We start from the raw sequence: 11,509 nt of genomic DNA on the forward strand, positions 1-11,509 counted from the left end.
AGAAATTCCCAAAAAAGCCATAAGCCACATAAATTGAAAGGTGCACATCTGACCCATCTTCAAAGTTTGGAAGCATGTGTAGGACAAATCTGAACTGTATGAGATTTTTTTTCCTCCAACTCTCATCCAGCATATCAACAGTGAGGTACACCTCTTGCTGGTTCAAGTTACATAGTCTCTCCTTTGACCTGTCATGTCTCTGGTGGGTTGGGGGTTTCCATGGGACCCCCAGACTGCCCCAGCAGTCCTCAGTGACACGGCACGCTTCTAAGCCTTGCCCGGATAGAATCTGGCTTGCAGCACTCCCTCAAGCCAGCAGAGTGAAGAGATCGGAACATGAAGAGAGGCGCAATTCCATAGTTTATTCTATGAAGGTATCCAGTCTAGCATATACAACAGTTGAGGTTTCTAAAGGGTCTTTTATATGTTTTGAGAGTCTTATAATTTTGCACCAGGTACCAAGGGAGTTCTAAATACTAACCAATCCACGAAGGACTTTAGATTCAAAACTAGCCTATTAATACCAAAGGAAAATGAGCCACTAATATTACAGAAAGATAACACAGGATTCTACTAAGGGGGGGGGCTGATGCCTTTTGGTATTCGTCACTAAGCAAGCAGTTTCTTATCTTTAAGATATCGTCTTCCATGGGGCTTGTTGCAGGGACACAGAGAGGTTTTCTTCTTTGGGAATATTTTCTTCTCCCTCCACACTGTCATACACATTTAAGAAACTGCTTTGTACCAAGATGAGGTATCTTAAGTTCTAGTACTTTAAGCATTTGGAAAACCAACTAAGCAAGCAAACAAAAAAACCACTTTCCATCTCTCACCCAATGCATCTGTATCCTAAGTAGAATCAGTCACTGAGCAAGGAGTTCTTAAACTCACACCTCAAAACCACAAGACAACCGTACTGAGATGGACTAGGGCTCCTGAAGCAGGTACTGAACTGGTTGGCAAAAATGAAAGGAGGGGGAAAAAACCCTACAGAAAAAAAGGCCAGAATGAAGAGGAAACAAACTTTAGATCAAAAGCAAATACAGTTCAATTGCAGTGCACAAAACAAAAGTTGCTAAACAATCTGTAGCGGTATGACTAGGTTAACCATTGGAACATGGCTAGCTTCCTCAGGAAGTTTCAAAGGACATTTAGTAAATAAGACAATTTTAAAGGTACAGATTTCTTGGTATAAAACCACCAATGTGTCACAGCTAAATAATCATCACAATTCTTTTCACAGTCTTTTTAATAATCCAGTAGTAGCAACACTAGTTTTGGAGAATTCTTTGAAGCACTATGAGGACAAAAGAAAGGGAAAAACCCACCAAACAAACAAAAGAACAAATAACGAAACTTCAGGATTAAATGTATCTACATTGTTGAAATGTATCACCAATATGAAGAGACTAAGAAGCCAAGGGAACATTTTTCGTAACACCTTTTTTTCTTAAGGCAGGTGGTAATTAGTTTATAAAATGGATTCTATGTATTGCAACATACACATCTCAAGATGTCATGGAACAACAAAATACTGCAAAAATTGAACACTGCAAGTTCCTGGAATGCAAGATAAAGCCAGAAACACTGGCACAGGAAATCACAGTTATGTGTACCAGAAAACGGAAAGTAATGCTAGGACTCACGACACTGACAGAACCACTGTAGTCACAGGTTCAAAAGGAAGCCAGAAACACTTCCATGCATGTTCCAAGCACTGTTTAAGACACTGGAGTACCTGAAGGTCCTGCACAGGCTGCCAGATGTGCCACAGAACTTCAAGGACACTCTCATTACCTGAAACTGCCCCTTGAGGTCACACAAGATAGGGTTAATATGGCAAACTGGGTCTTCAGGTATACTAACTGCAAGTTAATGAAAAGTGCCTCCACAAATGCAGACCTTGAAGAATATATTTTGGGTTTATCATATTGAAATAGAAGAGAAAAGCTCAAAGAAAAGCTAAGTGCTCCACTTGCTAACAAAATCAGTATTTGCAGCCCACAGATGCTTGCTTATGTCTCCAGCAGAAGTATGTTATTCAGTTATATAAAGTCAACCTAGAACACATTTCCCTACAAGTAAAAGAAGGGAGTTAAGAGGAAAACTAAAACTTCAAGTTTAAGCAAAGATTTCATCAAATAAGAACATCTAAGATCAAATATAAAGGAGAGGAGTAAGCACTATGTTTTTCCCTTCACCTACACAAGCGTAGACCAAATCTTTCTTTTTTTAGCTAGCAGTTTTATTTACATATTTATAATGAGTTGAAACGGTCTAATTTTTCTAATATTTCCATACTGAAACCTGACAAAGAACTTTCAAAAGTGTCAAATGCATTAAAAAACCCCAACCAAATAGGCAAACAAACATGGGGTCTTTATAAGAGCATGTAGCAGGAAGTTTGAAAATAATCTTATGAAGGTCAGATGGATGCTCAAATATTATTGACTATTAAAGGAATTGTTTCATCCCTGGGTCTTTCCATAGACAAAAAAAACCCCCCAAGTTCAGTTTCCACATTTATACAGAAAAAAGAATGAATTCAACTTTTGGATCTGGTTCACTTCCTAGTACCATCAGCAGAAGCTTGACCTTTATTGATCTTGACTTTTATTTGGTTGAGTGAAAACAGCCTGGTCCTATTGCTCTGGACTCCAGACCATAGGATCAGATTGCTGAACACACCAACAAATCCCATTAGTCTGTAAAAGGATCTAATGACTTTTCAGTCATGACTTTTTGAATTTCAGCATGTTCCATTCTCACCAAATGAAAGCACCTCCAGGTGGAGCAGATGTAAGGCTGTGAGTGAAATTAAAACCATACTTTTACTGCAACATATAATAAATAGGGACTCATAGTCTCATCTTCCTGATCCCTGAACTCCATCTAGTCTTCAATATAATAGAATTATATTATTATATTTCAAAGTGTTCATTTTAAATGGCTTCAAAAGTTTAAAGCTGTATGTAAATCTGGTCCGTTAATATTTGTTGGCTGAGCAATGCAATTGTTTAAATTAATAAAACTGAATTTTCCTAACGGCTTCCCTCCCCTCCCCCAATGCTTTATCATAACATCAAAGGGAAAGAAATAGTCTTCCTGCTCCCAAAATCTCCAAGTTACAATCCTCCTGCCTCCATCACGCAAGATGCAGGATTACTAAGGGTTTTTAAACCCAAAATTACTCCAGGCGGGAAAAATGAAGAAGAGCAAGAAACAGAGAGGGATTAGGACATCAAACCAAAATTGGTCCAGCACTAAGGGCATTCAACTTGAAAAGGAAAGATGAAGCATTAAAATTCAGGTGTCCTGCCTTCTCGCTAGCCCACAGACCTTCACCCTTGTTCCCGACTAGCTCAGATGTTAGGATGAAGCCTCAGGGATCCGCCACATGAACGTGAATAAAAGATAACAAAAGAGGCTCTTTCCCCCCTTGGGGAGAATCTGAGGTTTATTTCTTGCGGTCGTCCAGGAGCGAAAAGAGAGGGAGGTCAGGGGGCAAAGGCCTTTTCTAGGGTCTGTAAGGGGGCGGGAAGAAATTGGATCTTGGCCAATTAGGCACGGCCAGAGGGGAGAGGGACCAGGCCATAGGACATTGCAGGGGTCATGGAATCTACCATTTTCAATACATCTAGGGAGTTACAACATCTCCCCGTTTTTTGTTTAACAAAGTTGAAGGAAGGATATTAGGTTCATCTTGATTCAAATTATGATCTTGCCCACCACTTGCAGTTGGTGGGAGAGTTAGATTGTTCTAGGTTATTCATCTCTATGTGATGGACTACTGAGGTAGAAGGAATGAGACCATTAATAGCCTTGAAAACCAAGTGATGTAGGATACCGAACACCATTATTACAAGGAAAAGAATAATAAAAATTAACATAATTGTTTTAACTATAGATGTCCACCACCCTGTGAGTCCCCAGCCTTTGAACAGTTCATTGAACCAATCTTCAGATTCTTGCTTCACTTGTCCAATCAAGATGTTCATGCTCTGAAGGGTAGCGTGGATGATAGGAGCTCTTGAGGACAAGTTCATGCAGCAAAGTCCTTCAAATTCCTGGCACTCATGTCCATGCAACAGTAGGAGAAAATCTATAGCAGCACGATTTTGGAGTGGGGCCTGCCTGGTAATTTCCTCGTCTTCCAGGAGGGAGCTGATTGTGGTGGATGTTAAGTTTGCCTGTTTGACTACCCAACACACTAGGTGGCCCAATTCACCTAGAGCTTTGGCTGCTGCGACCCACAGAAGAAACAGGGACACAGCAATTATTTTTGACTTGGCCCAATGGAAAATTTCAGAATCACACTTTGGGTCAAAATTGTCTGCACTTCTCTTTTGGATTTTATTACCCGATTTGTTTTTGTGCGTCCAATCGTTAATTAAGGTTTCGTTGGGTGCCAACAGGGACAACCGACTGAAGGTGCATGGCCCTCCTAAGAGCCGAGAAGGGATCCCTGCCCATGCCCAATCTCCACAATTCAAGAACAATCCCCTAGGGAGGCTTTTGGGACTTGAATGAGTTGGGGTGTCAGCTGCAATATGGTTTAGAATATTACACCACCATTTGGCAGTGAATTCATCATGATATTGCATTATGTTGTGGAACTCTTTTAAGCTAGAAGGTTTTGGGAGGATCATAAAATGAATGCAATATTGTGCTGGGTAGGAACCCAACAGCTCTAATTCTTGGGGTTCCTGAGTTGCTTTGGGCAAACTTGGCAGCAACTCCCCTATGGGGTTCTTACTCATTACAGCTTGCTGCCTACGATTTTTGTATAATGAAATGGTGTGTCACTCTAGAAGTTCATTGGGCATTTGTGTTTCAAAGCTGGCTGAATATTCTCCAGCCTTCAAGGGGATTCCTACCAGGCAGGTAGACATAGGGTTTGTTGTTGCTGCAGTGGACAGACATATGCTTTCCTGTTGGAGTGTCTGTGCCAGGGTCACCCAGATGTTCTGATGTGGCTGAGGGACGATCCATGCAGCTGCCAAACTGTTCCGTGTTAACAGGAAGACAACTTGGATGGGGTTCATCACAGGACTGAGTGGAGGGAAGGTTTTCTCTAAAAGGAAAGACAAATGATATAAAACCTGTTAAAAGTCTCTGTCTGCCAGAATGTCATCCTCTATGAGGATTTCCTTTCCTTTTTTCGGCAGCATCTTCTTTTCGAAGCCACAGCCACTTGCTCCTCATCCCCTTCAGTTGGAGCAGGATGTTTGGGGACATACGGTTTCACCCACTTTTGGGGAATCCACCGAGGGCCTGAGGGAGTGGATACACGCATGTAGCCACGCCCCCAGGTAACGAGCTCATAAGGACCTTTGATTTCCCAGGTTTCTGGGTCCCTAATCAAGACTGGAGGATGTTGGGATAACTTGAACTGTTTCCCACTGTTAAAGTGACGTACCACAGGTGGACTCATGTTCTCAAATGAACAATTCAGGAAATTGGTAGTAAACATGGCTTTGCAGAGCTTCTGCTGTGGGGACATCCACACAGTTGAACTGCTCTGTTTAGCCAAAACCTGCTTGAGTGTCTGATTGGCACGCTCAACTACACCTTGGCCTGTGGGGGAGTGGGAGGTGCCAGTTTTATGTTCCACTCCCCACTGCTGGATGAATTCCAGGAACTCCATGGACTCATACGCTGGGCCCTTATCAGTTTTGATTTCCCTAGGGATCCCCAACACTGAAAAGGCTTGCACTAGGTGTTGTTTGGTGTGTACTGCCCTTTCTCCCGCATGGGCAGAGGCATAGACTGCGCCTGAATATGTGTCAATGCTTACATGAACATATTTGAGGAGACCAAAACTAGGAATGTGTGTGATGTCTGTCTGCCATACCTCACAGCTGCCAAGACCTCGGGGGTTAACCCCCATACCCATTGATGGCATGGTCTGGAGCTGACAGCTGGCACAGGTGGCCACAATGGCTCGAGCCTGACTCCGTGTTAGCTGGAACTGACGCATCAGACCTGGCACATTATGATGATATTGCTGGTGGCTCAGCTTTACCTGTTGGAAGATGTCAGGGAGGTGTGCTTGTTCTGCTGGGGTTGCTTGTTCAGCTGGGGTTGCAAGGGAGTCTGCCTGACGGTTCCCTTCTGCAATTTCACCTGGCAAATCTGTGTGTGACCTCACATGCATCACATAGAACGGATGTTCTCTATGGGAAATCAAATAAATTAGTTTGGAAAGCAACCTGAAAAGCTGATCATTCTCAATGTCTCTGAGTACTGCCTGGTCCGCCCTGGACACTACCCCTGCTACATAGGCTGAGTCTGTTACCAAGTTGATTGGCTCTGAGAACTTCTCAAAGGCTCTTACCACTGCTGCCAGTTCAGCTACCTGGGGTGATCCCTCCACAAACTCAACATCAGCTTCCCAATGCTGAGTCTGGGGATTTTTCCAAGTCATCACCGACTTGTGGGACGCCCCGGATGCATCCGTGAACACTGTGAGAGCTTTGAGTGGTCTCTGACTCCTCTTCTCATGAGGAATGAGGTAGAATTCCTCCTTAAACAGCTTGTGAGATGGGGCATGGACTGATATTTGTCCCCTATAGCTGTCCAGAGATAATTGGAGACTGGCATTGCTCTGGAGCAAATGCTCAAACATCTCTCTAGTCAATCTTTCAGGAGAGTTCCTTCCCTCCTCAGACAGTTTAACAGGGAGGTGAATACATGTGAAGTCACAACCAGCTAGTTCATACAGTCTCATCCTTGCTTTCTGAATCAGCTGAGCTATCAGCTCTTGTGGCTCAGTGATGGTTTTGGATCTTTGGTGGAAGAGGAAGACCCACTCTATGATTAAGAGTGACTCTCTGCTCCTTGATCCATTGGAATATTAACCCGTGTAAGTGTGGCAGTTTTCCTAGGATAATGAATTTGAAGGGCAGCTCGGGCTGGTAACGGTGAGCTTGCCTCTCTCCTAAGGTCTTTTGTACCTTTGCAATTGCAGTCTTTGCCTCTGGGGTCAATTCCCTGGGAGAAACCAGCTCTCTCTCCCCCTTCAATAAATTGAAGAGAGGTTCTAGGTCCTCATTAGTGAGGCCTAGCCAGGGCCTGACCCAATTCAAAGACCCACATAAGGAATGGAGATCTGCCAAGGTTTTTGGATTACAATTAATTTCCAATTTCTGCAGAACAATGGTCCGTGCAGTAATTTCCAGGCCCAGGTACTTCCAAGGTGGCATCCTTTGGACTTTGTCCTCCTGCAATTGAAATCCAGCAGAGGTTGAAACCTTAACCACTAGGTCAAGTGTGTATTGGAGTAGAGAGTCATCGGGGGCACACACAAGCACATCATCCATGTAGTGTAAGATGATGGCTTCCCTTCTCTGAGCACGCTTCGGGGACAGCAATGAGACCACCTACCTCTGGCAGATGAAGGGACTACATTTCATTCCCTGCGGCAAAACTTTCCAGTGGTAGCGCTTCATTGGGGCTTCTCAATTGATGGTAGGAACTGAGAAGGCAAACTGTGGAGCATCTTCTGGGTGTAGGGGAATGTGAAAGAAACAGTCCTTGATGTCTAGAACAGCCAATTGCCAATCTCAGGGAAGCATCGTTGGAGCAGGCATGCCAGGTTGGAGTGACCCCATGTCCTCAATCACTTTGTTTATTTCCCTGAGGTCATGGAGCAGCCTCCACTTGTCCTTCCCAGTCTTCTTTATTACGAAGACCAGGAAATTCCATGCACTTGGGGTCTCTTCTATGTGGCCTTTGGCCAATAGCTCCTCCACAAGCTCCTCAAGCGCCTTGAGCTTCTCCTTACTCATCAACCACTGTGCTACCCACTTTGGGGTGTCATCTAGCCATGTTAATTTATGGGTAGGGCGCTCTCCAGTGGCCGCCTCTAAAAATCCTGAGGAGTCTTAGGAATAATCAATTTCACTCCCCACTGGGACATGGTGTCTCTCCCCCATAGAGGGCATTTATAGTCTGTAACAAATGGACGGATGCTAGCCAAATTTTCATCCGGCCCTTCAATTTGCAGGATTCTTTTTGATATTTTTGCCAATTTTACTCCTCCTACACCTTGGATTTTGCCAGCCACAGGTTGTAACTCCCAATGTGACAGCCACATCCTCTCGAGTATGATAGTCACATTGGCGCCTGTGTCCAGTACCCCCTCCACATGGAGGTGGTCTGATCCCCAGGTTAGGTTGCATACCAGAGAAGGCTTTTCCTCACCCACTACTTCTGCCCAGTAGACTTCAGGTGATTTTCCATCTACTGGGACCTCCACTGGAATGGGAATGGCCTGGGCAAGGATTTGTCCCTCAACCAGGTAATATGGTGGTAGAGGGCAGCATGCCAGGAGAATGAGGCAGGTTATGCTTCCCTTGATGGTCATGGGAACCACCTCAGTCTCTGGGGGTGTATGTGCTGAGTCCCCAATAACAAAGTACTCACTGTCCAGTTTCATGTGGTTTAACGTCACGTCCTGTGTGCTGTTAGGTAGGTCCACTGTAATGACTGTCCAATCAGGTGACCTGAAATGAAAACCTTTGGTCGTCATGAGCCTAAAACGGCCTAGTGGCTTCCAAACCTTGTTAATTGAACATTTGACATTTTGATTGTCCTGCATTCCCACACCCTGTATTCCATCCTCCCCCCCCCTTTTTTTAAGAGAGAGTTTTTTGCCAGTGTGGTACCCGCAGGATTTATAGCCGAGCGCGTGATTGTGTTAATGGCTGGTACGCGCTGTAGATGTAGTTTTTTTGTTTGTTGGTCTTCTTCTGTTTCTGGTTATGTGGACAGTCTCTGGTGAAGTGTCCTGGCTTCTTGCACTGGAAGCAGATGATGTGCTGCAGCTGCTCTGGTGACATTGGTTGCTTCTTGGCTCTTGGTGTCACAGCTGCCGTGGTCTTTGGGTGTGCCAGTCCTGGAGTTCTCTCGTGTCCACTGAGCAGTTCTGCTTTCCTGGCGCAGGCTTCTATCATCTGTGCTAAGCTAGGCGCTTGTTCAAGGGGAAGGCTAAGGATAACCCTGCGGCAGGTTTCATTAGCATTCCTCTGAGCCATCTCCTTAATCAATTCGGCTTTTACCACCGGATCACGCACCTGACTTTCCACTTGCACACGAAGATGATCTACAAACTGTAAGAAATTCTCAGAAGCAAACTGTTTAATGTTAACATAACTACCCTTGGCAATCACTGTTGGTAGTTGATTTAAAGCCTTTTATGCAACATTGCATATTTTTTCCAGGACAGACTTGGATAATACTCTGGTTTGTTTCTCGGGGCAATGACAATCTCCTTCCCTACATTTGTGTTCATATGTGATTTCATTATCATCAGCATGTTTCACATCCTCAGAGCTTTGTAAAAGCTCTTTTAAAAGCGCTTTCAAAGATCTTTTCCACAGGCTTTCTCATAGATCATATTCTGAGGGAGTTAACAGACATTCGGAAAAGATCCTTGATATCATTTGGAACTACTTAGTTTGAGCTAAAGGTCGCTCTCATCATGCCTTTAAAGATTTCACTACCTCTGCCAAATTCTCTCTGTACTTTACAAATTTCCTTTTTATCTTGATAGGACAAAGGCTGATAACTTCTCATGCCATTTCTCCTACTGAGATAAACCACGGGAGCAACTGATGGTATATATTCTTCTCCCAGGTTTTGACTCCCAGGGCTGGGCACCCCCCCCCCACCTGGCCCGGGAGGCTGCCCACCCTCCCCCACCACGGGGACCCCATCTGTCCTGCAGGGGCTGTGAGCTGATCCCTCCCCACCCCCATCCCCACAGGCATTTAACCCAGCTGGGGCTCCACTGCCCCCCCCCCCCGCTGTTGCTTGGAGGGGCAGGCATGTGAAACCGAAGCAGGGGAGGGGTAGCTGTGGAAATCAGGGTTGCAACACATGTGGGAGGGGTTGCAGGGTGCCATGATGCAGGACAGGCTCTTGGAAGAGGGAGGGGGCAAGGCAGCAGAGGTCAGGAATGGGTTGTGGGTGGGGAAGGGTTGGGGCAGGGACCAGAGGGCAAAAGGGATTTTGGGATGTCAGAGGAAACACTTGGTTGCCACCATATGGGACCCCCACCACTCGCTCTACAGTGCCCTGGGGACAAACCGCATGGGCAGTGCCATCTTGGATCTTGCTCCTGGCCCCTTCAGGCTTAGCCACGTGGTCGTTGCCCTGAAGGGAAGGGAGGTCACTTCTATAGCCTTCTGAACACTGCTCCAAAGGAAAAACATTTGGGAGGGAAGGGTACAAGGAAAAATGGCTGACAATTTTTGAAAAATCTTCAGAACCAGGATACTGGGGAGGACTCAGGCCCAGAGCAGCTACGGTTGTGCTGGGTGCCCTGCGGTTCCCGGGGAGACCCGTGGGTCCCCTCTATTTCCAGGTTACAGGGTTTTGGGGAAAGGGAAGGTGAATCTGATCTGTGTTGCTGCTGGTGCTGTTGTTTTCTGTCTGAATTAAAAGTTTTCGAATTTTTAAGAATGTCGGGAGGAATACGGAGGCTGTTTCATCTCCATTTTCCACTTTTAAAGTTAATAAATCCCCTATTTCGTCCCAAAATGAAATCGAATTTATATCTTGCAATTCTAGGTCAGATTTTTCAACAGACAGCCAGCTTATAAAATGTGCTAATCTTTTCTTAGATATTAAAACATCTCTTGAACTTAATATTTCCCAGAGCTGGGAACTTAAACTCTTTTGTAGGGCAGATTGCTGTAAGCCCATGATGTTTAGTAACAATCTGCCACTATATCTACCCCACTACAGTTAAAACACAGAAAGATGAGTCAGTTGTTCAATATTGCTGTGTACAGCACGGTTTTCAGGTTCAGCCGGCCCTGGATCCGATGTTAATTCCTCCGTTCTTGTCGGCTAGGAGCCGCGCCACAGCCCCTCTGCCATGTTTCGGAGCGGTGCCACCTTAAAAAGCAGCAAAAACCCCAAAAACCCCTGCTGCCGCTTTGAAACCGATCAAAGCTGCCGCCTGCCGCACCGCGCCCTGTCTGAGGTGGCTGCACCCAGCCCCCCCAGCCACGCTATCGCACTGTGCCCCGTGCAATCCGCCGCCTCTCATGAGCGGTGCCACCCTGGCCAATTGCCACTGGTGAGACCCCCCCCCCCCCCCGGAGCTTCGGGGAACCCACCCTACCGCAAAAGGAGGCTTACACTCACCCTTTATCTTGCAGGCACAGGCTTCTGTGTAACTGTAGTGTGTCTCCGTCCAGAACCGACCTGCCTGGGCTACTGACAGGCTCCCGATTCGGCCTTAAAGTCTCCGAACTGCGCAAAATGCAGTTCAAAGAAATTTAAGATAGTTGATCAGCTCAAAGACTTATTGAATCCTGAAAATGGGAGTCACAGCCAGTCGTGGGGTTCTCTAAATCTGTAGAGACCCATTCACGTTGGGACCCAACTGTTGCTTGTCCCGAGAGACTTCACCCTTGTTCCCGACTAGCTCAGATGTTAGGATGAAGCCTCAGGGATCTGCCACATGGACGTGAATAAAAGATAACAAAAGAGGCTC

The 11,509-nt window shown here is 45.5% G+C and overlaps 1 long non-coding RNA gene across 1 annotated transcript; it reads right to left on the bottom strand.

The window, feature by feature from the left end:
- Positions 1–382: 382 nt before the first annotated feature.
- On the bottom strand, positions 383–9,655 carry LOC148220282 (uncharacterized). Its single transcript, XR_015799067.1, has 4 exons — positions 8,670–9,655; positions 7,387–8,507; positions 6,026–6,176; positions 383–5,074 (listed from the first exon to the last, which is right to left on the bottom strand). It is a non-coding gene; the product is annotated as an uncharacterized LOC148220282 (long non-coding RNA).
- Positions 9,656–11,509: the final 1,854 nt, after the last annotated feature.

The sequence above is a fragment of the Sturnus vulgaris genome, chromosome W, assembly GCF_052056855.1.
Source record: "Sturnus vulgaris isolate bStuVul1 chromosome W, bStuVul1.hap1, whole genome shotgun sequence".
NCBI classification, from domain to species: domain Eukaryota; kingdom Metazoa; phylum Chordata; class Aves; order Passeriformes; family Sturnidae; genus Sturnus; species Sturnus vulgaris.